The sequence below is a fragment of the Pteronotus mesoamericanus genome, unplaced genomic scaffold, assembly GCF_021234165.1.
Source record: "Pteronotus mesoamericanus isolate MK-2021 breed Mesoamerican mustached bat unplaced genomic scaffold, CSHL_Meso_final contig_105, whole genome shotgun sequence".
NCBI classification, from domain to species: Eukaryota; Metazoa; Chordata; class Mammalia; order Chiroptera; family Mormoopidae; genus Pteronotus; species Pteronotus mesoamericanus.
This window is the reverse complement of record NW_026555006.1, coordinates 10,366,723-10,373,238: the sequence shown is the minus strand read 5'-3', so window position 1 is coordinate 10,373,238 and position 6,516 is coordinate 10,366,723. Positions and strand designations below refer to the sequence as shown.

The 6,516-nt window shown below is 39.4% G+C and overlaps 1 pseudogene; it reads right to left on the bottom strand.

Annotated features, from left to right (window-relative positions):
* Positions 1-818: 818 nt before the first annotated feature.
* On the bottom strand, positions 819-2,920 carry LOC129069386 (bridging integrator 3-like; annotated as a pseudogene).
* Positions 2,921-6,516: the final 3,596 nt, after the last annotated feature.

The following is a 6,516-nucleotide window of genomic DNA, read 5'->3' as shown; positions in this document are numbered from 1 at the left end:
GACTTCTTTCCTGCCTATTCTTTCCTTGAAGAACAGCCTAAGGGCATTGCTCTCTCTTTCTGACCCAGCATGAACTGCCAGCACAAATCCACTGTTTTTGCTTTGAGGCCTGTGAATAGATCTGTGACATGTTCTTTGTTAGGCTATTTATACAGGTATAAACTAATTGTTGGTGACCCAGTGAACCTGCAACTTGGGGCTCTTTCCTGCACTTGACCTAGGGATAGAAGTCAGCTAAGCCAGCCTTTGTTGTGCTCCAAGCCTGAGTCTGTCAAGCTGGAAAACCAGGCTCTCTCAGGTTTCCCAGGGCAGTATCCCAGGCCTCTCCCAGATAAAAAAAAGAGAGAGAGAGAAAGAGAAAGTCTTTGAAGTAGGAATAGGAAATGAGGATGGGTGGACTCCCCACAATGTCTTATGGAGATTGATGTGATCCCAACCATGCAAGCTAGGTTAAGACCTCAAGTGAGCTGACAAAGCCCATGCCGTTCAAAGGCTGGATGCTCTGGCCTTAGGCCAGGATGCATTTTAGATGGATTTTTGGAAATAAGAAAGGCCCTGGGGTTTTCCTCCACTGCTTACTGGTGTCTGCAGGCTCTTGCTATTGGGTGGGGAGATAGTAGCCTGCCTGGGGCTCCTGGTGCCAGGCTTCTTTTAAAGAGCTGGTGAGACAGAGCAGGAGCTGCCTCTGTCCCCAACCCTCCAGCTGCCACCCTCTTCCCAGAGGGAGGGCTTTTTCCTGGGCTGATGCCTGTGCCTACACTTGAAAAGACTGGAGAGATGGACTGATATCCCAGGAGTCTTCCGAGGGTAATAGACATTCAATCATCAGCCACAATAAGGAGGGCTCTGAGCTTACTCGGTCTGGCCTGTTCTCCCACTCCTGCTGCTTCTCTGGGTGGCCAGCTGGTCAAGTCGTTGGGTCAAGTTTCCAAAGATCTTCAGCATTTCAGAGTAGTGTGCCATCTGTGCTAGAATCAGGGACTCAAAGCTGGGCTGGAAGTAGGCTGGAAGTATGGCTGTTGTAAAACCATAGCATTTCATCCAGGAGCTGCTTGATCTGGCTTTGAAGTCATCCCTCAGAGGATGAAGCGTGTCTTGGGCCTGCTAAAGTTCGGCCAGCACCAGCCCTGTCTTTTCCTTTTTCTCTCTACTTTTCCACCTTGGCCTTCAATCACCTATCATCCTGGAAGGCCTGCTCCCACTGCTTCACTGCCATGCTGAGGCTTGGGAAGACTGCCAATTTTTTTTAAGTGTTCAATCAAGGTCTTTTTGGATCTGGTTCTCTTTTTCCTGATTGAAGGCATCCATCTGCTTCATGGCTGTGTCCAGCACTGTCACCATGTGCAGGAAGTCCTGGTCTTGCTCATGGAAGGGATTGGAGAAGATGTCTAAGGATATTTTCAGAGCAGGATTGGACATGGCTAGGTCAGCGTCTGTGCTCTTCTTCATGACCTCCTGCAGCCTCTTGGTCTGCACTTCCAGCTGCTGGAGTTTCTCATTACTCCCTTTCAACATCTCTCTTCACTGTCCGGGGAATAATCTGTTCATTGGACTGCACAGTCTTGACAGGCAACCATCTCGTGGTCCTGAACCTGGCCTTGACACTGGGGTCCCTCAACTGCAACTCAGTTTACCTCTTTTCTTTCTTTTTTTTTTTAAGCTACTTATTTTACTTAGAGTGGAAAATTACACTGGAGGCAAAGTCAACACAAACATGCATGGAACAGTATGTATACAAATAATGTTCATAGGGGCTCATATCAGTGTAGAAGCAAGAAGCTTGGAGCAAGAAAGAATTCTTCCCTACAGGCTTCAGAGGGAGCAGGGTCCTGCCCACTTCAAACTTCTAGCATTCAGAACTGTGACATAATCACAGTTGTTTATGTTAACCTTTGTTGTTTTATGTAACCTACCTTGAGGTACAGTAGTCCCCCTTTATTCAAGGGATACATTTAAAGACCCTCAGTGAGTGCCTGACCCATGAATAGTACAAAATTCAATATATGTTATTTTTTTCTATACATACATACCTATGATAAAGTTTAATTTTAAGTTAGGCACAGTAAGAGATTAACAACTAATAATAATAAAATAGAACAACTATAACAATACTGTATACCATAATAAAAGTTATGTGAATATGGTCTTTCTCTGTCTCAAAATATCTTTTCACTTAAAGGAAACACCCATGGCTTTTCTTTGGCATATCTGAATTACCAGCATCACTACTCTTGCAGTTGGGAGACATTTAAAAAAAAAATAACATTATTTGAACACAAACACTGCAGTACTGTGTCAGTTGGTCTAATAACCAAGATGGCTACGAAGTGACTAATGGGCAGGAACACATACAGGTGACTGTGCTGGACAAAGGGATGGTTTACATCCTGGGCAGGACTGAGCTGACAGCGCAAGATTTTATCACACTACTCAGAACAGTATGTAATTTAAAACCTATAAATTGTTTGTTTCTGGAATTTTCCATTTAATATTTTCAGACTGCGGTTGACTGGTGTGGGGAGGAGGGTGGTGGGGACTGAAACCATGGAAAGCAAAACTGAGAATATGGGGGAAGACTGAGAAAAAAAAGTCATAGATCCTGACAACAATACGGTGATTACAAAAGGAAAAAAGGAGTGGGGGAGGTAGAAGAGAATAAAGCAGGGATAAATGGTGGTGGAAGGAGGCTTGACTTTGGATGGTGAACACACAATACAATATACAAATGATGTACTTTTTGTATGCTTGAAATTTATATAATTTTATTAACCCGTGTCACTCCAATAAATTCAATAATTTTTTTAATAAAATTAAATTTTAAAGAGGGGGGAGACTACTGTACTGTGTCATGGCAGTCCTAGGAAATTAATACATACCTTCTGCACAGTTGTCCAGCACAGCAGAGCTTCTTAATGTACATGTGAACTAAACTGCTCTGGGGAGAGAATGCATCTCTCTGTTGCTGGAGGGGCTCAAGCACAAGTAGAATATCCCCTCAATGACAAGAGCTTGGAAGAATTTAAATTACGTCTAAGAGTCCCACCTAAAACAGATCCTATGGTCTTAAGATCTGAAGAGGTTGAAGGGAAAAGATTCTGGGATTACAGTACAACATTCAGAAGTGACGACTTGTGCTTCTAATATAGTTGGATTTTTTTTTTTTTACTGTTGTTCAGTTACACTTGCCCCCATTTTCTCCCATTACTCTCCCCTGCCTTACCCATCCCTACGTCCCACATTCAATCCCCACCCCCCACTTTTTCCCAGTCTTGTAAGCTACAGCCATCAATTAGAGAAAGATTTTTTAAGTGCTATTCAGGTCTTTCTCAATGATTTATCTGCCTTCAAATAGTGCCTGTCTTCCATGTACTTTGTGGATTTATCTGCTTTGTCTATATCTTGCCATTTTTCAGACCTAGGACTGAGAATGTGTGTTTCAGATATGAAATATTCTCTTGAATTAAGAAAACAGGAACTATTGAGACTCACGTAAGACCTCCAAAAGATCTCCAAACTCCTCATATCCTCTGGAAACTTAAGAAGTATTAGATGACTATGATGGTGGAAACCACCAAAGCTACAAATGAAGCAAACTGTACCAAGTTCACATTTCTTGGAAATGGAGCCCCCTGCCTTTTAGTATTAAAAGGATCTCAGTTTCTTCTTTCTGATTACCCACCCCCAACTATTGGACATTGATTTAACATTTTCATAAAATTGCAAATAGGACCCTGTTTCTTGACGCCAGTTATAAATTATGAAAACATATTCAGCTGTTCTGTAGGGATTGATTTTCTTATGGGGAGAATGTCGCAGATCCAAATGTAACTGCTTTGCATGGTTTTGCAAGGTTTGTACTTCCTGGTCCTCTGATTTTGAAGAGAACGGAGAAAGGGAGTAATATTTGCTAACAACTCATTAGGAGCAAAATTCCTTGCATGGTACCTAATTTAATGCTAACACAATGAAACACAATCGCCCTTGCTTTGACAGAAGACATAATAAGAGGCCCAGAATGATGAAAAGACTTTCCCAAGGTTAGTGAGGGAACATAGCCAGGTTCAAACCTAACTTTGCCCCTGAAGTTAAACTCCTTCCACTTACTGCATTGTCTTTCTAAAGTGGAAGAGTAATATCTCAGATAGGGGTGGATCGGGTAGTTTTTATTAACACCAACCTAAACCTTGTGCTCCTCAACTTCTGATAGATTTGCTCCAAGGAGCCATTAAGAAAGGCCACTGGTCCAAGGGCTATAAATTAACACTTTCTTCATATACAGTTATAAGCAGCTATTTAAAACCTGGGTAATATCTTCCCTAAAATAAGTATCAGTTTTCTTGGTATTTATGCTCTATCACTCTTGGTTTTTCCATCCTTGACTTCATTAATAGAATTTTTCTTAATTCCTTTCCTCTTTTTATGGCTTTGCAAGGGGCTAATTTGCAGGCAAAATTGCTAATTTTACAGTTGATTTCTGCTTTGTCAGCATGAAACTGACTGAGGAGTTATTAATAGAAGAATAGGATTCCCTTTTCATCCTTTTGCTCTTGACTATTGTAGGAGGTGGGACAAAATCCATTATTTAACAACATTTGTTCTTCTTGAAAGGTCATCATTCCGGCCTTTCAGTTTTCACTAAACTGTAGCAGTATCAGCAGCAACAGCAGCCACTCTGTCTTCTTAAAAGGCTTCTGGAATTCTTCCAGGTTAAATGGTTGGTATAAAACTGCCTTTGAGATCCAACTTGGGAATGGGGTCCAGCTGGAAAATTCTCTCAGTGTTTCTGTGCATTTTCCAAATAGTAATTCCTAGGCATAAACATGTGTAAGTGTCCTGGTCACCTATATTCCTGGAGTGGATGCTGAATTTGGGACGTATCAGTTAGAATTGTATTTGGCTGATACTAGCACAGAATAGAAATAACAGTGGCATAAATGATACAAATTTATTTTTTTCACATAAAATATACTTTAAAATAGGCATTTAGGATTAGTATGGTGACTTCATACTGTCATTAGGTACCCAGGCTCTTTCTGGCTTTCATTTTGTTACCAGTTTCATGGGGTTTCCATTCTCAAGGTTAACCCATGGTGTCAGATAGCCACTAAATCCTTGACTATGAATATATCATTCTAAGCAGAAATGAAAACATAAGGATAAAGGGAACTTCAGCTGTCTATCAATATCTTATGGAATTTTCCCAAAAGTCCTCTCAACACTTTCTCTTTCTAGTCTCACGCTGCAAGGGAAGCTGGGAAACATAATCTTTTAGCTGTGTACATTGCTACCTCCACTAAAACTAGGCTTTTCTTACTAAGAAGCAAAGGTAGGACAGTTTTAGAGAAGCCGGTAGCATGTCTACAACAACGAGCAAAAAGAATGACTAAAAAAATTAATCTAATAAGCTTTTATGTATCCTGTGTCTGGAAATAAAAAGGAGAAAATTTTGATTAATCCCTCTAAGGAACAAAACTTACATACTTTTGTTCATGTTGTATTCTCAGCCTAGAATGCTTTCACCTTTTTTGCTCACCTGGAAAACTTGTATTAATTATTCAAGGCTGTTCTCAAATATCTCCTGCTGTCTGAGGCTTCCCTGGAAGATTCTTCCCAGGAAGAATTCATCGATTGCTTTGTTCTGTCTCTATAGCACTTTAGTCTTAGGACTATTATGCCACATAATTTGTCAGAGGCCATATGCTAAAGTGAAAATAACAGAAGTAGGTAACCCTGACTTAAACTCCAAGGCCTGTCACTTACTAGCATTAGGCAAGATATATCTGCTCTTTGAGCTGCAGGTTTTTGTTTCTGGAATAGGGGACACTAAATCCCACCTCAAGGGCTTTGTGAAGATTAAATGAGGTAGGTAATATGTGCAAAGCACAACTACAGGCAATTCTTACGATATATTAGCTTATCTCATTAGGCTGTTTTATATGCCTGTTATGATTTACAGCAAAAAGAAATAAACATCTGTTTTATTTAAGCCATTATTATTTTATGGATTTTTTGTAACATTCAACAGAAATTTAACATTTTAATTAATAAAGTTTTTGGAGATGTGTTATTCACATACAATTCAACATAAACCTACTTTTTTTTTTTACCAATATTTTTTAATATTTATTAATCTGATTGTGACAATGATGTGTTATCTTAACTGTTCCTTTATTATTTGTTGAAACCTACTTAAACATATATTTCATTTTAAAAAAGACAGCAAAATTGATAGTCAAATTAGAGAAATTAAATGTGAAATGATTGGCAGTGAATAGTTACACATGCAGCCTAGAATTAAATCTAAAGAATAGTAGTTATAGTAACAAAACAGTCTTTGGAACATCAAAACTATATATGATATGAAAATAACAATAAATTAACTTAACACAAAGGTATAAAATTTCTAGGTAATATAAACAAAAAACATCTAGTAAAAGAGCAGAAACTGGTGAAAAGTGATTATCCTCATTTTTCGTAGCAGAGTCAACCGAAAGAATTCTGATGCTGAAGATGCTA